This window comes from Anabrus simplex, chromosome 1, assembly GCF_040414725.1.
Source record: "Anabrus simplex isolate iqAnaSimp1 chromosome 1, ASM4041472v1, whole genome shotgun sequence".
Lineage (NCBI taxonomy): Eukaryota > Metazoa > Arthropoda > Insecta > Orthoptera > Tettigoniidae > Anabrus > Anabrus simplex.
In genome coordinates, this window is record NC_090265.1 from 233,475,809 (window position 1) to 233,498,479 (window position 22,671).

The 22,671-nt window shown below is 40.0% G+C and overlaps 1 protein-coding gene and 1 long non-coding RNA gene across 3 annotated transcripts in view; one reads left to right on the forward strand and one right to left on the reverse strand.

Annotated features, from left to right (window-relative positions):
• Window positions 1-22,671, forward strand: part of LOC136864356 (octopamine receptor beta-2R) — a 1,721,356-nt gene that overhangs the window by 738,770 nt on the left and 959,915 nt on the right. The window lies entirely within an intron of this gene.
• LOC137498426 (uncharacterized) lies at window positions 14,770-16,317 on the reverse strand. The gene is made up of 3 exons (XR_011017800.1): window positions 15,983-16,317; window positions 15,517-15,675; window positions 14,770-15,223 (listed from the first exon to the last, which is right to left on the reverse strand). It is a non-coding gene; the product is annotated as an uncharacterized lncRNA (long non-coding RNA).

A 22,671-nucleotide genomic window follows, 5' to 3' on the forward strand; every position in this document is an offset into this window, starting at 1 on the left:
TCACAATATGAAGATAAAGTTGGAATTCAAGAGGACAAACTGGGGCAAATATTCATTTATAGGAAGGGGAGTTAGGGATTGGAATAACTTACCAAGAGAGATGTTCAATAAATTTCCAATTTCTTTGAAATCATTTAGGAAAAGGCTAGGAAAACAACAAATAGGGAATCTGCCACCTGGGCGACTGCCCTAAATGCAGATCAGTATTGATTGATTGATTGATTGATTGAGTGAGATATGATAGTTTCCCCCCCCCCCCCCTTATTTTTCATGTATACAATATGAACCTGAAATTAATTGTGAATTTCTCGTCCTATATCCCTAGGTCAACTCTTATTGTTTTCCACTCTGTCAGTATTAGATTTCGTGATGTAGAGATTATTTCAGTCCCACATTTCGTGGGCCTCTCCTGTCGTCACCGATGTCCTAATTTTTCGAGGCCACTATACCTTGTTTGTGTAACGTCAGGCTCCTTGTCTGGATGATCAGTGAAGTGCACTTCTGTTCAGGTGATACTGGATTCAATTCCCAGCCGGGATGGGGTCCTATCCGTATCTGGTTTTGTATTAATAAAATCCTCTTCATTTACCCACATTAAACTTCACTGCTTATTACTACAGAGGCATGTAAAGGATGGCTCTCAGTTAAACTTAATCTTAAAACAATAATCACCACCACTACAACAACTGAAATATGTAATTGAATAATAATAATAATAATAATAATAATAATAATAATAATAATAATAATAATAATAATTGACTCACGACTGACTAAGGAAATATTTCTTATTACCAATGGAAACCGACAAAACAAAGTTCGCTGGCTAGTGGATGCACAAAAGGACCTCGCAGAAGTCGACGTTGATCCAATGGCAACCACAAGGAATACATACAGACAAAAGATCAACAACCATAAATTTGCACCCAAGAATCCATCTGAGAAAAGCTTGAAACTCAAAAACTCCTGGACACAAGAAAGACCCATAGTGATAGAATGAGGAAGTTTTGGGAAGATAAGAAGAACAAGAAGATGAAGAATATCAGTGCTATTTAATGGTTCTACGTGCTCCTTAAGGGGCTAAACGAATGTATATAATAATAATAATAATAATAATAATAATAATAATAAACGTCCTTTGAAAAGTTTTCTTGTTAACATTACTTATTAATCACCGGCCTTGTTTATGCCAGTTTTCTCACAGCCTGCATACATAAAAGAACAATCGCACTGACCTTAAAGTGTGTGTAAAAAGCTGTAAAGACCTTGTACAGTACACCAGTGTGGAAATGGAGTTTAGTCATGCCATACTCGTGATCTACACCCTGGTATACTCTCCGAGACCTGGTCATTAGCGTGGCTGAATATTCAGAGCGGTGTGCATGTGACAGTGATGGAATGTGTACCTGGATGATAATTTCGTTGTTTTTTCTTCCATTGTTGGAATAATAATAATAATAATAATAATAATAATAATAATAATAATAATAATAATAATAATAATAATAACCGGGCGAGTTGGCCGTGCGCGTAGAGGCGCGCGGCTGTGAGCTTGCATCCGGGAGATAGTAGGTTCGAATCCCACTATCGGCAGCCCTGAAGATGGTTTTCCGTGGTTTCCCAATTTCATACCAGGCAAATGCTGGGGCTGTACCTTAATTAAGGCCACGGCCGCTTCCTTCCAACTCCTAGGCCTTTCCGATCCCATCGTCGCCATAAGACCTATCTGTGTCGGTGCAACGTAAAGCCCCTAGCAAAAATAATAATAATAATAATAATAATAATAATAATAATAATAATAATAATAATAATAATAATAATAATAATAATAATAATAATAATATATAGCTCGTTTGGGTTTGTATAATTAAAAATTAGAGAAATTAACAAAATTTAACCATTCGCTTGCTTTGCATCATCAGAATGAACTGTTGTGGTTTGTTTATGAAGAAAGGGTTCAAGGTCTTCCTGAAATATTATAACTTCTTGCAGAGTACCATGCCTGTTGTTTCAGCAGCAATGCATCACTCGAAGATAATAATTAATAGTAACATACTTCTTCATTATAGACTGTTATGCTTTCACCGTTCAATCTGCAAGCCTCTGTGAATTAACTAAGTGCCTCCAAAATCCTCTATCTGTAACTTTTTCAAATGGTTTATCGTCGCGCTGACACGCCAAAGGTCTTCGGCGACGGAGGGATGTGAAAGGGTTAGGAATGGGAATGTAGTGGTCGTGGCCTTAATTAAGGTACAGCACCCAGTATTTGTGTGATGTGAAAATGGGAAACAGACCGGTTGACTGTGGGATTCGAATCCACTATCTCCTGAATCCAAGCTCAAAGCTATGCGACCCTAACGTCACATGTGAGAGACACAAATTCAACATTTAAGAGTACTAAAACCACACATAACTCCTCAGGCCACACAACCTCACATAAAGAAAGGCAATATTTCGAGCTCTGCTTCATAGAGTTTTAAAACTACTTTTACCAATTGATAAAACAAATGTCCACAAAAAATCGATACAATCCACATATAATAGATAAAATGCTTAGAAACATCAAGAAAAAACCAGCAGAAAAGTCATGCAAGAAATTAAACACTAAGCACAACGAATGCAATATCTCACCATACAGTACTATTCATTGGAAAAGCATTCTGCCAAATAGACAGAGCTCTCAAGAAGCAAAATATCTTCATCAGCTTCTCAACCTTAAACAACCTGGGTCAGATTCTATCATACTCAGTCAATACACCAAGGGCGCTCGTCTTCTTCTTCTTCTTCTTCTTCTTCTTCTACCACCGGTGTTCCCACATCTGTGGGGTCGCAGGTGTGAAGTGTGTCGCACATGTGGATTTGGCCCTGTTTTACAAATCCATAACGAACAAAGCCCCTGCCCTTCAATGAAATAATACTCTTTGAAAATAATTGTGTATCAAATAGAGCAAAAATTGAGTCACCATTTCGCTACCTGACGATAAAGTATAACGTCTGAAACGCAATGTGAACTACGACTTAATAAAAATAGTTACTGGTAACAGTATTATTTCATAACGTCTCTAACTTTGTCAGGTTAAGTAAATCATCTTTATCTTTTTTGCTGCACATCGATGTAATTTCACTTTGTATGCTGCCAATTTGGGAGACTGAGCATCCTCTGAATACCTGAAATGACCCATCTGTTCCAGTTTCGTATGTCCTACCTGACGTTCAACCATCTTAGGTATCTCTCCAACTGACGTCACGTCAGTTTTAGAAGTGCTAATTTTCATAACCTACTCACTGCGCCTCTTTTCAAGATCCAAGGTATTAGATGGCAGGCCTTCGGCAAAGTCTGCCATTAAGACTAAGTCATCAGCGTAGGGCGAACTACTTAGACCTACATTTTCAGCAGTCTGAATGTAAAAATAATAATAATAATAATAATAATAATAATAATAATAATAATAATAATAATAATAACAGCTATCAGCGCACTGGGTAATGTAAGGAAAATGTTTCCACTTTCCGTAATCTCCGCACTAATTGGCATAGAGTATTTAGCTCTATGCTCGGTCGCCTGGTACTTACCTTTTGTGTATTTATCGGGCGAGTTGGTTGTGCGGTTAGAGGCGCGCGGCTGTGAGCTTGCATCCGGGAGATAGTGGGTTCGAATCCCACTGTCGGCAGCCGTGAAGATGGTTTTCCGTGGTTACCCATTTTCACACCAGGCAAATGCTGGGGCAGTACCTTAATTAAGGCCACGGCCGAATCCTTCCCATTCCTAGCCCTTCCCTGTCCCATCGTCGCCATAAAACCGATCTGTGTCGGTGCGACGTAAAACAACTAGCAGAGCAGCCTTTTGTGTATACCAGGATCATGTGGCCTAGAAGTTGAAGACTCGATTGAAAAAAAAAATCGACTTGCTGAGGGGAAATCGATCTTACGTACTACTAGGTGCGACAGCCAAAAAATGGTTTTCCGTGGTTTCCCATTTTCACACCAGGCAAATACTGGTGCTGTAGGTACCTTAATTAAGGCTACTGCTGCTTCCTTCCCTCTCATAACTCTTTCCTATTCCATCGTCACCATAAGATCTATCTGTGTGCGATGTAAAGCATATTGTATAATAATAATAATAATAATAATAATAATAATAATAATAATAATAATAATAATAATAATAATAATAATAATAATAATAATAATAATAATTACCCATTCCTCAATCTTCAGAGATCTCAATGTTGCATGAAATGTAGTAGAAACAAAGAAATGTTACTTGTAACATGAAAAATATTCGAATTCCCTTGTCCTTCTCGTTGGCTCATAACTTACGACTCGCGCATGGCAGTCGCAAGGGGCTCATCTGAGTTTTTGTTAGCCTCCACTTTATTGAACCAGATTCCTCTTTTGTCATCAGTTCCACCCTAGCTTCTTTCATGAACTAATAATAATAATAATAATAATAATAATAATAATAATAATAATAATAATAATAATAATAATAAAAGCACTAATTGTTGAACGTCTCTTCAGTGCTATACATTATAAGAGATTCCGGAATACCGACCGTTTGATCTTAAATAGGGTTTTTCAGTGTGTCAGGTAATAAACTGACACGGGTCTTTCGCATTTAAGCACTCAATATTTTTATGCATGTTGTTTTAATGTTAATGCAGTCACTATATGATTTGACAGCGGTAATGGATAGTAGGAATACCCTGTAGAGAACAGCCTACAACGTAAATCAAAGATGATGAAATGCAAAATAGTCGAATGATACAGATGAAGCTAGGCTCTGAACGGAATCTTCGTACTTCTTTAAAGAAAAAAAAAAATGCCCTGCGGATATAGACATGAAGTTCAAGGTCAAAGTGTTGCTGCAGAGCATCACACTCTTTGAAAGAAAGAAAGAAAGAAAGAAAGAAAGAAAGAAAGAAAGAAAGAAAGAAAGAAAGAAAGAAAGAAAGAAAAAGAAAGAAAGAAAGAAGCCTTTTAAATATGGTGTTACAGATGCAGAAATTGAGATTAGTTGATAGGATTATAAACTGAATCTAATTGGTATGAAGATAACAATTTGCCGAAATTCAACCCGAAGAAGGGACAGGTGGCAGTCATCACAGTCATCATTTCAAAATCTTCTATTCTCTTTCTTTCTACGCTATTTAATGTATGTATGTAAGACATTCCCGAACTACTTGTGTTACGTTATAAAAGTGAACATTATAGTAGCCTCTGAGGCTAGAAAATCGTTTGAGGTCCGATATGTTGCATTTGTTTAGGCCAATTCTGTCAGAGACCATAGCGGCTTTAAACTGTATGCACTCCCTATTTAGAAGGAGATAGAAAATCTTGCGCGTTTTAGAGACTTGCTACTTTCAGCGCAGAGTGATGGATACTTTCCGCTTTTCTTCTGTCGGAACATACAAAAGCATGAGATTAACGAAGGCGTGGCTCTTGAACCTTTCAGATGGAATTTATGGCGCATAACGAGAGCGGCAACTTCAACAAACTTCCAAATGAAACACCCAATAAATCTGTTTCTGCCTCAATTTGTAGTAAATGACCACCAACCTTGGTTGCTGTTGTGATTTATTTGCGATACAACAATTCGTGACGTAAGTGGCATAGTGTACTGCAGTCTATGCCTGGCCTAGAAAAGTGATGGTTTGACCCCTGTTTATACGGACCAAAGGGGACATAGTCACCTGAGAGTGTCATGGGGAGAGGGCATATCCCACAAATATTCTGATATTTTTCTTACTTTCTTTATTATGAAAAAAATGGGTAACATTAGGATAGTAAATTTTAGTTCAATACTCTTGTCGACATTTTGCAGAATTTTGGAGAAATATAGGAAATATAATATTGATTTTATTTAATCCGTTTACACTTCAGGGTTTGTCATCCCCCGCCCACCGAACTCAGCGAGGGATCCCACCTCTACCGCCTGGAGCGTGAGATATTTGATTGGGAATACAACTGGATGGGAGGACTAGTACCTCGTCAGACGTTCTAACCTGTTATGCTGAACATGGGTTTTGTGAGGGATGGGAAGATTGGAAGTGATAGGTAAGGAATAGGGAAGGAAGTGGCCGTGGCCTTAAGTTAGGTATCATCCCGGCACTTTCCTGGAGAAGAAGTGAGAAACCACGGAAAACCACTTGGAGGAAGGCTGAGGTGGGAATCGAATCCTCTTTACTCAGTTGATCTCCTGAGGCTGAGTAGACCCCGTTCCTGTCCTCGTACCATTTTTAAAATTCCGTGGCCGAGCCGGAAATTGAATCCGGGCCTCCAGTGGTGGCAGCAAATCACACTAACCACTACACCACAGATTCAGACAGAAAATACAAAACATTGATTTTTTTTACCTATGCTGTAAGTCAATAATAAGTGACATTATTTAAGACAATGTCAGTGATAAAAACAGGTAATCTGAATATAATCCATACTACTATAATAAATGTGAACGTGTGTTAAGATGTTTGTAGAACTATCTCGCCTGAAAAACTTGTTTCTGGATTAAATTCCGCGAACAATTAAGAGTATGATCTGGAATAAAATTTACGCTACTTGTCATCTCTTAGAGCCAATTCAGAGAAAGAAGATATGAGGTAATCACAGGAAAATGTACACTTGGGCCTGTAAAAAGTGAATACGCTGCCAAATGATTATTTGTATTAATATGGAGCCTACCAGATGTACATACACTGACTGAGCAAATGTCATGGGATAGCGGAGCACTGATGTGCAGGTGTGTTGTATGCGCACCACACGCCCCCTGTGCCACCGGCAGTTGTATAGGAGACCTTGTGAGCAGTGGCTGTGCATGTGACAGGTGTAACATGGAACGTCGTCGTGAGTTAAATCCGTTCGAACGGGGTATGGTGGTCGGTGCCCGACGGATGGGAAGTGCGATTTCGGAAGTGGTGCGGGAATTCGGCTTCACACGATCAGCCGTGTCCAGGGTGTATCGTGAATGGTTGAATGGTCGTGAATGGTCCACAACAGATGAACGACCGGCCGTCCAGCCACCCTCGATGACCGTGACCGACGACATCTGAAACGGATTGTCAATAGTGACAGACGGGCAACCGTGCAACAAATCACGGCTCAGTTGAACACAGGCCGTGCAAGCCACGTCTCCCAGTGAACAATCCGTAGGAATATGGGTTCTATGGGGTATGGGAGCCGGCGCCACACATGGGTGCCACTGTTAACCCAACGTCATCGGGCAGAACGACGCGCATTTGTCACCAGTCACCAGGTATGGACACTGGAATAATGGCGTAACGTGATATGGTCGGACGAATCACGATTTCAACTGCACCATGCCGATGGGAGGCACCGTGTATGGCGCAGACCACATGAAGCGATTGATCCCGCCTGCCTCGAAGGTGTGGTCCAGGGCGCTGGTGTCTCTGTTATGGTCTGGGGTGCATTTTCCTGGTATGGAATGGGCCCCCTAGGTAACCTACCCTCCTCCATTTACCTTACAGGACGCCACTACCGGAACCGGTTCATGCAAGGCCCGCGCTAGTCACAGTAGTGCCCAGACGGACTGATCCCCTGGCAGATGGAATGGCGTGGACTTGTGCATGATACCTGTTCCCAACTAACATCCCCCTGTGGGTGGGGGCGGTAGAATAACACCCACGGTATCCCCTGCCTGTCGTAAGAGGCGACTAAAAGGGGCCTCAGAGGCTCTGAACTTTGGAGCGTGGTTTGGCGACCATGGGGCCCTCAGCTAATTCCTGACATGGCTTCCTCTTACTTGTGCCAAGCTCCTCACTTTCATCTATCCTATCCGACCTCTCTTGGTCAACTCTTGTTCTTTTCCGACCCCGACGCTATTAGGTTTGCGAGGGCTAGGGAGTCTTTCATTTTCACGCCCTTCGTGGCCCTTGTCTTACTTTGGCCGATATCTTCATTTTTCGAAGTGTCGGATCCCTTCCATTTTTCCCTCTGATTAGTGTTATATAGAGGATGGTTGCCCAGTTGTACTTCCTCTTAAAACAATAATCACCACCACCACCACCACCACCACCCAACTAACACTACCACTGGACTTTTCCAGCCCACATCGTTGCATGTGCTGTCACAAGGTGTCAGGTTTTACATGTAGGCTATTTCTCTTTTCTGCCTATGTGGTTTTTCTCTGACCCTTCAATACCAATAAGTCTACGGCCGCTTCCTTCCCACTCTTAAGCCTCTCCTATCCCATCGTTGTCATGGGACCTATCTGTGTCGCACGGAGTAAAACAAATTGTAAAAATAAAAATCTTTGTGTGGAGATGTAATACTTTCATTCATCTGCATTTCATGCATAGGCTATGAAAATATTTACAACTTTTGTTCAAAATAGCGTCCTCCCAGCCTCGACAGAGGCACGACAACATCGCAGTAATTTCAGGTGCATCCAATCGAGCAACTCTGATGTCGTTCTAACTGCAAGGGTTGGAACTTTAACAGTTACAACTATTTAATTACAACTGATAGAAAAGAGATACGTGTTACCAAGTTTTACTGTCCTTCATAGTAGTCAACAGCATTGTGTACGGCCCGTCGCCAGCGATGTGGAAATCGTAGGATACTTTTAGCAGTGCCTGTTGTGTTGATAGTTCGAATGGAACGGTCAACTGCCTGTCGAATCTCTGAAACAGTTCTGAAGCTAATGCCACGAAGTGGTTCCTACATCTTAGGAATCAAGTCAAAGTCACAAGGGCTTAAGTCCTAGTGTATGGTGGATAGTACAGCAATTCCCAGCCCCATCGACTGAACAAATCAGCCACAGCTTGCGCTGTTCGCGGCCGAGTGTTGTCGTGCAAAATGATAGATGGGTTCTGCTGAAAGTGTCACCGCTTCTTTCTCAAAGCTGGTCGCAGGCTGTGTTCCAAGATTGAACAGTAATACTGCGCACCGACGGTCTGCTGTGGACGAACGTAATGCTTTAGGATAGCACCATCACAGTCGTACACGAGAATAACCGTAACTTTCACATTGCTGGGGTTCTGACGAACTTTCGATCTTCGTAATGACGCCATTCGTTCAATTGGCGTTTCAGTTGTGGCTCGTACGATTTGACCCATCTCTCATCCAGCGTAATAACTTGAACTCGTGTCCTCATCCCGAGGTGGTGCAGCTCTCTTCAGGCACACCCCCATTAGAGGTGAGCTGCATGTACCATTTCAACCACATACCAGCCCTCCTGCCATTCTTAAATTTCTGGCAGTATCGGGAATCGAATCCAGACCCCCGAGGACGGCAGCTAATAATACTAACCGTTACGCTAGGGAGGCGGAAATCCAGCGTAATGATCCGGCGTAAGAATGCCTCTCCTTCGCGCTCATAGCGCTCCAAGTGGTTACGAGCAGCGTCGTATCGTAACCATTTCTACATTTCCGTCAAATCACGCGGAACCCATCGTGATGCAATTTTCCTCCTGCTCAGGCGCTCCTTCAGAATGTGAAGCACAGTCGTATGCGCTAATCCAGGGTCTCGAGCCAGCTCACGATTCGTATGGCGTCGATGAGTATCCAGTTAATGTGACAAGAGCATGCACTTCTTCTTCACTGACACTAGGACGACCTGGCCGAAGAATGTCTGCCACATTTAGCGTCCCTCGTTGAAGGCTTTCACCCACCGTGTCACTGTTCTGTAAGGAAATGCAGATTCCCCGCAAGCCTCTTAAAGACCTTGATGACACTGTCGTGCTGTACGATATTTGGCTCATTCAATCCTTATCCAAATCCGTTGTTCCTGTTCCAAAAACATTGTGACAATACTACCTTAGATCGCCAGCTTACACAAAAGTCTGTTCCTCTCGCGAGTTCGCATGCGCGTGATGTGGTAAGGGAGAGTCCACATGTTCTGAGGTACTGTAAGGATAGGTACGTAACTAGCGTGTGCTATCATTATTAGGTTTCACACTAAGATGGCCACTGTTCGAATCTCGTCCACTGTATATATATAAAGTTTTTTTTCGTGATGATGATGATGATGATGATGATGATGAAGCAGATTTCCAATGTTGTCAGATCTTGAAAATGAGCTGGCCACGCAACAGGATCTGTCCCTGTCAACTTGTCCGAGAATGTCCAGTTAAGGCGTTGAAGAACAGCATGATACGGAAGTGAACTGGGACCGTATCATGTTGAGCCCACATGCTTAGACAAAACTGCCATCTACTCAAAATGGATTTAACATATAAGGCGAAACTGAGGGTTCAGACAGGGGGCCCGTATCCCAAATTGGCACATGTGTCCTTGTCCAACATCCTGGAAAGTCTGTACCATAATCGCAGAAACAGCTTGTATACGCTATATATTCTTCTCTAGAGGAGCTCATTATTATAACTCAACCAAAAAAACAAAAAAAACAAAACAAACTATAAACAAAAAAAGAACGATCCCTTCTTTGTATTTGATAGTTATCGGTAATAAATGTCCTGTTCCGGATAATAATCGTATCGTGGCAGTATGCATTCTAACTGCTGCTGAACTATTGTTTTAGAAATGCGCGGCAAATAGCGAGTTACTTGGGAAGGATACCACTACTTAGAACTCTATTTACAAGTAATCTCTAAGACTTCGAATTGCGCGGTATTTTCAAATGTTGGTCAATATTGGAACTAACTTCGTACTAAAGTACAGTCCCAGTTCGCGTAGTTTGAATATGAGAAGCAGAGAAAAATGATCTTCAGGACTTTAATGAACTCTTGTACAGTGATCTTACCACAGCATTCATTAATGCCAACTGACTGTGGTAGTTAGCCGGCACCGCGGTGTAAAGGTAGCGTGCCTGCCTCTTATATACCCGGAGGCCCCGGTTCGATTCCTGGCCAGGTCAGGGATTTTTACCTGCATCTGACGGCTGTTTCGAGGTCCACTCAGTCTACGTGATTACAATTGAGGAGCTATCTGACGGTGAGATAGCGGCCCTGGTCTAGAAAGCCAAGAATAACGGCCGAGGGGATCTGTCGTGCTGACCACACGACACCTCGTTATCTGTAGGTCTTAGGGCTGATCAGCGGTCGCTTGGTAGGCCATGGCTCTTCAGGGCTGTTGCGCCATGGGGTTTGTTTGTTTGGGTTTGTCTGTGGTAGTTTACAATCCCTGACCCTTGAACACAAGAGGTGAGAGCGGCTGATTGCACTATACAGTGCTATTCTTAGCCCGCTGTCACACAGGGCATCGAACGATCAAGAGCGACCAACTGGCATCGAGTACTAACGACTAAATTCATTTACCTTGTCACACTGCTCATCGATCGAGAGGGATCGACTGCACGGAAACAGCTGATACTCCCGCCCAGTACCGTACAGGCTACAGATGTATTCATATTCACGAGAGAAAAAGAATGTGTTGTGAAAGCGATAATTCGGGTGGAAATATGATTCTAACCTATGAATATATTAGGAGAAAGGAAAGAACCAGACGATCACAGTGGACAAGGTAAAGAGCCATGGAGAATTCCACCAAAGTGTGCCTTCGTTGCGGAATGACGAAGAAAAATTCAGGAACTAGTACCGAATGCCCATCAATAATTACGGTATAAGGAATTAGAGGAAAAAATGAAGTCAATAATAAACATCAGGCAAACAAATTACAGGAAAAGTATAAGTTCTGAGGAAAGGCTGACACTATCGTTAAATTCAATATTCACAATGATTTTTTTAGGTTTAAAGTCAAAAGTGATGTTTACCTTCGAAACAACTACTGTATGTCCGTGGCAAAATATATCAAATAAAAGATTAGTGGCATTCTGCAGGATTCTAATAAAGTATTGATAAAAAGGACTGAAAACTGTTATGTACATCAATTTGAATTCATAATTTGAAGGTGCTACCATCAACAGTGGAAATATATTTATTTAGGCCTACAGGTTTCTGGACATCGGTGACTCATACAGATTTAGGATTGCTCACAATACATCAGTGGATTTGTTCCTATTATATATGATGCCATTCATAGAGCACTACAGCCGGAATTCTTGACAGGGTGAAAATTCCAACAAAAGCCTCACAAAAGTGGCTCATTGTATTTCAAATATTAAGACTAATACCATTTATGCTTATTTGTTTTAATGATGCTGGATCCCGGGGCATAATTACTGTCTTTTCAAATGATATTTTGAGGTGTTTATTAGATGGAGGTTAACAGCTTTTTTTTTTTTTTTTTTCATACCACTTGGTGAGATCCCACCTACCAAAATAATAGACATATCAAGAAATGCTCCCAGTCAAAATTTACATTACCTAATGTAGAAATAGTGTGTCAAGTTTCATTACAATCCTGTAAATAATTTTGAAAGAAAAATGCACATATGCTCTGAATATTGTGAAAATGATAAAAGCAATGGAGTTCCTTACACTGTTTCTCTCCCTCATGATCCTCTGCAAATCTCTTGTCGCCTCTCCTCTTCTTTGTTATTGTGCCATGTTCAGAATAGTATCATATTGCTTTCATGACAAGCATGTTGCTGAATTTCTGTAGGTCTACTGTGTTTTGTGCAAAGAATTCAGGTCCATATCCAAACTTTGCAAGAATGACAATCCTGTCTTAATTTATATCATTGAAGACTACAGCAGCTTCGAAAGCAGCTAATTTTACCAAGTGGCTGTGAAGAAAGGTTGTCTATGGACATCTCTTCCAAAGTAAATTCTCTTTAGGATTCTGTGTATTCACATATGTGTACATTTCTTGAGGAGTTCAGGTGAGGCTAGTGCTCTGTACACTAGCTTAATAACTATAGGAAAAGCTTCTGGAATATTGTTCTAATAAGTACGTTGGCAGTGTAATAGACTGATACTTGTCAAAACTACATGTAAATTACACACAAGGTCTTGTTTATTACCCTCATCACTAAGCATAAAGTACTGTCTCCCCAAACTTTGCACTGGCAAGCTGATCTAATTGCTCACTTGGCAATAATAAGCCAATTAATATAAATCCTGCACTTCCATCCAAGTTACTGGTAAACTCCTTGGTACAGAGTAACAACTTTTTCCACAAAGGTCTGGTAGGACTCTCTTTCTTACCTCAATGTTGATTTTGCCTTTCTGTGTATTGTTCATATGTAACTTCTTTACTGATATGAACATGACCAAGCCTATCTATCCATCCTGAAATACTTTCCTTATGAATCAGTTCAAGGAAAATAAAAACTTTGCCTTCAATTTCACCAAAAGTGAGAACCAACCACTGCAAAAAATAATAGGTGCTAATAACAAGCATCTTGCCTTCTATTTTTAGAAGTGAAGAGTATGCCTTTCTAACAACTAAATAGACTACTATTGCCGTCTACAGTAAAATGTTATTTAGGCCTCAGGTGGTAAATGATTTAATTTTGCTATATCTTACATTGCCTGTCAAAACTGTTTGTAAATACCAATTATATAAATGAATGTTTGACAGAGTAGGGTGTATGGGCCTTGTAAGATCTTGGATTGACTTACAGGGTAATTAATCTACTCAACCTTTTATTACAAGCATGTAACTATCATATGAATATATTTTTTATAAATAATGTACATATTCTGCCATCATATCCCCTTAATATCACATCACACAAAATACAGTTTTTTATGTTGTAGATTAAAATCTACAAAACTTTGGTGGAAACATCTGTCAAAATAGTTACAAATGAATTTTTCATCTTTGTTTTTCATTGTTTATATGGATCTACAGCACAAGAAATAAAATAATCAGTCTACCTTGATGCCCTCTGTAGGCCTATATGTTATTAATAAATTATAAGTACGGTAACAGACATGAAAGTAGTGATCGCTGGTGCAGACAGGTACAATGGCAGGAGAGTACTTGGAATGAGGAGATAAAGGCTACCTAAGTTACAAAGTTATAAGGTGGCAGGGGGGGATTCTGTCAGGTATAACTGTAGTAAGAATTTTGTCCTATGCAAACAACTTGGTCTATTGAAACTGTGCAATCTAATATTAATGGATCTACAGCACAAGAAATAAAATAAGCAGTCTACCTTGATGCCCTCTGTAGGCCTATATGTTATTAATAAATTATAAGTACGGTAACAGACATGAAAGTAGTGATTGCTGGTGCAGACAGGTACAATGGCAGGAGAGTACTTGGAATGAGAAGATAAAATAGAACTGAATGTCAGGTTGAGAATACAAAACTGGAACAGGTAGATAATTTCAAATAGGTATTTAGGATGTGTATTCTCGCAGGATGGCAGTATAGCAAGCAACATTGAACACAGATGCAGTAAACCCAATGCAATGAGCTTGCAGTTGTGATCAACAGTATTCTGTAAGAAGGCAGTCAGCTCCTGGACAAAACTACTAATGTCTTTACACTGGTCTGGTTTCAGACCACCTGTGCTGTACAAACCTAGTGCAATGAGTTTGCAGTTGCGATCAACAGTATACCGTAAGAAGGAAGTCTCAATACGCTGGTCTGGTTTCAGACCACCTGTGCTGTACAAACCTAGTGCAATGAGTTTGCAGTTGTGATCAACAGTATACCGTAAGAAGGAAGTCAGCTCTTGGACAGAACTATCAATACGCTGGTCTGGTTTCAGACCACCTGTGCTTTACAACTGCTTACTACATACACACAGAAAGGACCTACTACATGTATTTCAAAAACTCCTTTCCTTGTAAACCATACCTGTTCTACCACATAAAATATACAAATTAAGATGTTGTAATAATGCTAATAATTAATAAAAATTGGAGTTAAGGTTCTTTCCCATCAGGTCCTAATACACATAACTCACTGAGTATTCCAATAAATATTGATAGATAAGTATAACAAAAAATGATTTAATTTAAAAAGTAGAACATTTCTCAAGAACATAAATTTTATTAGATTCTTTCTTGGTCTAACACTGTATACAACAGTTTCTGAATTTTAACTTTGAAAACCCTTCGACCTAGTTCACTCATTCTTTCCATGTCATCATGAAGACACTAAAAATAACATTGATTATATTTTCTTTTCAGTTTTCAGTATCTTTTCTAAATATTCACTTAACACATCACTGTCACATTTCTGTTTCTTTTATTTTTAACTGCTGGCAAAGCTGTTTGTAGAAGCAGAAGCCACTGGACTGGAAGTTGAAGTCCCTTCAGTAATTTCTGAACTGTAGGAGTTAAACCCCTCCAACACAAATTATTTCTGGTTCCTCCTCCTATATTTCAGCTTGGTGAAAAGGCTCTCATACACCAGGTGCCACTTCCATAGATGTGTTTGTTATAGAACTGAAAAAAATGAACAACATATTAATGCAATTCTTCTAAATTGGAGCTAGGCCTACATTTTAGTCTGGACACAAGCCTTCTGTTTAAGAAATTGTTACTTTCAATAATTATTTTAGTAAGATGATTGCTAGGTTAGATTATATTATATTACTTTCAGTTATATCTGATAAATTAATGAACAGATGGGTGGAACTTAAGGCCTACAGACTGAATCTTCCCCTCACTCTTTCACAACTAGAACACTGGTCTGTAATGTAGGCCTACTTTTAACAATAAATATTACAGAATTGTACCTTCTTCCAGCAATGAAGAGTTCCAGAAAGTTGAGGGCATTGAAGTAGACCCATTTTATGGTTTCTGTACAGCAGAACCTGGGAGGAGAGGGAGGATGTTATCTCTCCAAGTTCGATATCCAGCCCTCAAAATTTGCCATGTTCTGGTACAACTTTTTCCTGAAACAATGAATCAGAATATGGTGACAAAGAAAATATACATGTAGTAGGCCTACTTATGGCATAGGCCTACACTTATTTGTCATTAAAGCAAACAATGGTATTCATTTCATTAGGTACGAGATGGAGGTTAGGAAAGCACTGCTCATGTTTTCCAAACATTTCTTCAATTAAGTTACAAGAATGATAATTACTACTTCTCCTAGTGTAACTCATTTTACCACTCTGTTCCGTATAATATACTTTATCAATAAATAATCTAAGATAACACTATTCATAAGATAATCGTAATAAATATAATAATTACCAGTTTTTGTCCCAATTCTCCACACTATAGAATGCCATACAAAATTCACGGTCTCCCTATTACTATATCCAGGGAGTCTAGGATTATACACCACTTTGTTTTCATACACTAAGCAAATTAATGTTTCGATTTCATCAACAGATGACTATGTTGCGTCCGCCATTATCGAACGACTGCGACTGAAAAACGGACACGTTTGTTTTTACAAACCAGTCGATCTTCATCGCTCGTAGTTGATCGCTGACGATCGATGCTGTGTGACTGGTGCCACTGCCCTCTGTAGGTTTGTTTTCTTAGTCGGTCGATCGCAGTCGTTCGATCGAGCCTGTGTGACAGCCCCCTTAGAGTAACAGAACAGCAAAGTTTGGTTCAAACTGCAAAAGGCTTGCGCAAGTAGACATTACTGTTGGCTGCTGCTGTGTGCTGTCGCTGGCTGGCAGTAGCGCGTCACTGGCAGTTATCAACGCTACGTTAGTTTTATTCTCCGTGGATGATTTACGGCGTCGGCCGTGTTTGATGACGTGGAGCTAGAGAACACGATAGCGCGCGAATTCGCCCGTCTTATTTGGTATGCCTGAATAAACAAGCTAACGGAAGAATATTACTTCCACGTGTTTCAATATAAGAAGAAGGAAACGACAGAATTGTCTATTAAATCCCACAGACTCCTACTTTAGTTAGCTGTAAAATCTCTATCTTCAAGCGAAAACCACTAAAACAGAAATACGTATTGTATCTCACTTCACATTTATCTAGGACAGATTTATGATGATTGTTTTCAGAGACAAAATCACACGACAGTCAGATCCTCTTAAACAATTCAAATGAGAGGAAAACAGAAATAAAAATAAAATTCAAGCTTTAAGAACATAGTGGTGAAACAGCCCATTAGCACCTAGGCCGGCTAAGATGACCAGTGCCTAATCAGAAGGCCTGCATATAGTGGAGGGCGAGATGTCAACGTGACGGCATCTACAACTGTATTGTTTATTTTTCTTCGTTGGGCCCATTGCTTCTCGTATCAATAGATTTTCATTTGGTCTCACGAGGCTGAGTGAATCCCATTCCAATCCTCAGCTTAGAACGAAAATTATTGGATTGCCTCCGAGGAAAACGTAGGCACGCCACCCCTACATCACAGGGCTGGTCAAATTCAATAGTATAATGATGATAATAATAGAGTCCGACTCGTTGGCTGAATGGCCAGCGTACTGCTCTTCGGTTCAGAAGGTCCCGGGTTCGATACCCTGTACCGTACCCAGGGGTAAATACCTTCTAGGACGATGCCTCCATTCCTGTATGAACATCCGACTAACTCAGGGTTGGGCAGAGAGTGGGCTGGTCGTCAATTGGGTCAGGCTAAAAGTCGAAGTTCTACACTTAAATATAAGTAAATGACAGGAGAATGGAAGTATAACTCGAATGAGAAACAATAATATGGGGTAGGATGAATTTATTCATAAATATCCCCGAATCATACTACTCGAAAATCAAATAATAAAATATCATTACAAAAATCTCAAAAGAAATAACTGGGCATTAACAATGTTAATTGTTCATAGAAACAAAAGTCAAATAAGGTATCAAGCACAACATTGAATACTTATATACTTTCAGAAATAATCTTCTTCTGATTGTCCATAGTTTATGATAAATGGTAACATATGTACGCATACACTGATACGTAGTTATTTCGAATGGAGTCACCCTTGAAATCATCACAAGGATACGGGTTACGAATTTAATTTAGATTGAGAGCCGTTACAAATTTAAACGTTAAAAGGAAAAATTATAATATAAAGAAAAGTTACAATGAAAAGAAAACTAAGACGCAATGGGACATGATATGAATTATGAAAAATACTAGTGGCATTTCCCTACGCTATATTTACAATGAACAAAATAAGCAAAATATCACATCTATGTACATCGGATACAGAGAAAAATCTTACATACTACACAGATTCTACGTGAATCGCGGTTCACCACAAAAGATCTAGTGAGAACTAGATTGACCATCAATATAACTCAGCACTCGGGCTGTTCCCCATTAAACAACGAGAGAAGATATTCAAACAACATGAAACATCATAAAACATCATCCTGTAAGGGAAAAACATTTAATTATTCATCAATATCATGTAGAAAGCAATGGGAAACATTGCCTCCTTCTGCTGCATTTGCGCACTCAACAGCGCGATCATCCGTCTTGTATTTCCTGGTGGGCTGTGAGCTGAAAGGAAATGTTGAACTCAACACTGTACTAAGGCTTGGATTCTGTCTCCCAAGATTGTAACACGGAAATACCATCTCATTCGCGCCGTCTAAGAAAAACACGGCCAATACATCAGCTTGCAATGAGATAACATCATTCGTCGGCCATACGGAAACACACGTATAATAGTATTCCTTCCTAGCATGCTTTTGCAATTTAACACACATCAGACTGATTAGTCTGGAATCAATTCCGTCAATTCTGAAAATTAACATTCTCTCAGAAGACAATAGCATGCACATTATTCTTTCACATCTCAGGCATGCAGTCGGCCTGCATAATCACTTTATAACTCCGCATGCATCATAACTTCTCATATCTCTCACAAATCACATCAGCCTTTTACATTATGAGACCCGGTTCGTTTCCTGTGCAAATCATTGGGCAAAAACAGCTTCCAACCTAAATTTTAAGATTCTATTCTTTCAACGTCGTTATGCAGCTCCTTACGTACAGCTTCTGAAATACCATGCGTCATGCAATTAACTATTACTGTCTCTCTAAATGGCCAAAATAAAATAACGTAGCAAGTATTTAACTTTGAACTGGGATGAACTTGTCAATCTAATCCTCCTAGCACTAATATAAAGGAAAAATCGGAATAATCTAAACTAAATTTTCATGCATAAATGAACAACAAAATAATCCTAACAAATCCCTCATTATCCCAACTATCTAGTCATAAATCAAAATAAAAATATAGAGAACATGCATTACACTCTTATCCGTATATACAGCAATATCAAAGTGAAATAAACACATGCCGTCAGGCTTACTTTATGTTAAATAAAATCCCTATTCTAAACTGCACTAGTACTTTAACATAACCCATATAACGTTCCATAATTAACACATGCGTCTTATCTTAATTTGGACGACTCTCTGGATACATGGCAGCAGCTCACATCTCCGCCTTATTGGGTTTCTACTCCATGTCGATCACTGCTTCAACACGTAGAAATACACTTCCTTCTCCCATAGGCGAAGCCAGCTTCTTGCTGAAAGTATTTTAACACTGGAACACAGAAGGCTTTGGATGAATATCTCTTCACCGCTCAATTCTGCACATGCCGAACTACCCTTTGGTTACAAACTCAGCCAAACACACTAACACATAAATACTGTCAACTTTATATTTAAGGGTATATATACACAGTTTTGAGAGCGGCACGCGGTACGGATCAAGAGTTCCTCGCGAAACGCGACCGACACGAAATTATGAGACAATAGCACGTCTCTCCTGCACTTTCTACACTGCGGCTAATTATCACCGTCTATATGTTGATAGTGAACTTTGCTATAATATAATCTGCAATTAACTCTGCATCACTTACTTTATCCAACTGCAAGACTGAAACACTTGTTTAAAACCATATACTGTTACTGATATATACGTCAGTATCCGCGATCAGATTTACACTTCTGCACTCTCCAAACTACCCGATCAGAGTGACGCTCTCCAGAGCTTGGGGTGCTAAGGAAGCTTCGGTAACGCCGTTTCAACTATGGGGTTCCCGCTTGTCTAGACGAACAACCAATCAGAATGCTTGCCATATATAATGACACATTATTAATTATAATACATTAATAAAACACAGTTCAAACAATATCAAATCTCTTCCTATAATTTTTGTATCGTATTCCTGATATTTCACTTATAGACCTGTGGAAATCCGACAAATGACAGAATTTAACTCAAGCAACTGTACACGTTTGTCAACCTGGGATTATGACTTCCCGCGATGTAGACTCCATGTTTGCCATATCCTCACGTTCTCATTGGCTGAATAGTTAGCTTGGTCAGCACCTTGTACACGTGCCGATCTGTGCCAACGCTTGATGACGCTAAGCTATTCGCACGGTCCCGAGGAAATGTTGGGCAATATCCAGCGACTTGATTGCTCCATAGATTTCCGGTCTCAGCTATCTTGGGATTCATTACTCTACCATATATGACTGATATTTATATGAATAAAATTTATAGATTATGTCAAATAATAATCTGAATATCTCTTTTGGGCCGGCATGATACGGCTCAACCCGGCCAGGTCGGGGATTTTAATCGCTTCGGATTAATTCATCTGGCTCGGGGACTGGGTGTTTGTGTCTATCCCAACACTCTCCTATTCATATTCAGACTACACACCACACTACCAACCGCCACAGAAACACACACTAGTGATTATGTCCCTTCATATAAAGTTGGCATCAGGAAGGACATCTATACTTCAAGTATATTGAAAGGTCTTAATTAACGTTTCTGAAAATGAAAATCCACAGCCTGTTTCCAGTCATTTGACCGGGTCAGGAATGGAATGAATGAAGTCCCATCTAGCGGCGAGGATAGGAATTGTGCCGGCTGCCGAAACCTGTCGCACTCCTCTGGGGCAATGATTAATGAATGACAGATGAAATGAAATTATACTGGAGAGTGTTGCTGGAATGAAATATGACAGGGAAAACCGGAGTACCCGGAGAAAAACCTGTGCCGCCTCCGCATTGTCCAGCACAAATCTCACACGGAGTGACCGGGGTTTGAACCACGTAACCCAGAGGCGAGAGGCCGGCGTGCTGCGCCTGAGCCACGAAGGCTCAATTAAAGGTTCTGAAAAATACTTGAACAAAATATTGAATGCAAATTCTTTTGGTTCAATATATATTATTCCTTTTAAGTTCTGAATTTCACCGGGGAAAATGTGCGGTGTGTTTCCTAGGACAGACCGACATATACGGTAGTTTTGCCGTTATGGCTGAATCAAAGAACACTTCAGTGTAAATCAGTAAATTAGCTCCAATTAGGTAATGTACCATTCGTAGCAAAACAAAGTAAGTTATCACAATTGGAGTGAACCCAAGCGTTTACTCCACTTCAGCGGACAGTATTGAGACTTCACCTAGTTATAGAAATTAAACTAGAGAGAAGCTAGTTTCTGAGAGAGGAAATTCTGAACAAACACTTCCTATTTGTTTTCGCCTCAGCTACTACATTCTGTAGAAACGGACAGCAGTGATCATCAAAGTCTCATGTAAAATTGATAAAAGTGAACTGTCCGTTTGCACAGAAATTATAATTAATATAATGGCTCTTACATGAGCGAATCAAAGTAGTATTTTGGGGTAAGAATAAATATTCATATGTCTACGTATATGACGTTATTTAAAAATAAATAATCCATCGTAGTTGAAATGAAAATGGCTTTTAATTTCATTCAAAGTTCTGAAAATATTTGAACAAATATTGTTATGAAGGTTTTTAGGTTCAAAATGCCTTAGTCATTTAAGTTGCGGTGCAATGAGAACGATACGATTTTTTTTTTTTTTTTGCTAGTTGCTTTACGTCACACCGACATAGATAGGTCTCATGGCGACGCTGGGACAGGAAAGGCCTAGGAGTGGGAAGGAAGCGGCCATGGCCTTAATTAAGGTAACCCTAGCATTTTCCTGGTGTGAAAATGGGAACCACGGAAAACCATCTTCAGGGCTGCCGACAGTGGGGTTCGAACCCACTATCCCCGGATGCGAGCACGCTCCTAACCGCACAGCCAACTCGCCCGGTAGATACGAAAATTATCCTTTCCAAGACTAAAGTGATGTCAGTAAGGAAGAAACGTAAGAGAAATTAATGTCAAATTTGAAATACTAAACTGGAACAGGTCTATGATTTCAAATATTTAGGACGTGTATTCTCTCAGGATGAGAGTGAATCAAGCAGTTGTGATCAACAGTATTCTTTAGAAAGAAGTCAGCTCCCAGGCTAAATTATATTTACACCGTTCTGTTTTCAGACCAAATTTGCTTTACGGGAGTGAAAGTTGGGTGGCCTCAGGATATGTTATTCATACGTTAGAAGTTACAACATGAAAGCAGCGAAAATGATCGCTGGTGCGAACAGGTAGGAGCAATGACAGGTGGGTACTCGAAATGAGGAGATAAAGGCTAATTTAAGAATAAATTCGATTGACGAAGCTGTAGGCTACGCATAAACCGGCTTGGGTGGTGGGGTCATGCGAGGAAAATAGAGGATAGTTTACAACATACGAGGATAGTGGACTTAGTCATGGAGGGTAAAAGAATTAGAGGGTGACGAAGACGACGACGGTGAGACACAGTTTCTGATGAATTAAAGTTAAGAAATATGGAATTGTACGAGGCCACAGAGCTAGTTGCAAATACAGTAGAGGATTGTGGAGGCGTTTAGTCAAATTCACATATGCTTGCACAGCAAACGCTGAAAGGCATAACAGACTATAATGAAGATGTGTGTATGCATTTTAAGTTCTGAATTTCCCCTGGAAAATGTAACAGATGTAGTAGTGGTGGTGATGGTGGTGATTATTGTTTTGGAAATGTAACAGAGTATTTTTACATTTCTAGGCAAGTGTGGAGAATACAAATTTAATTTACTGTCTCGGTT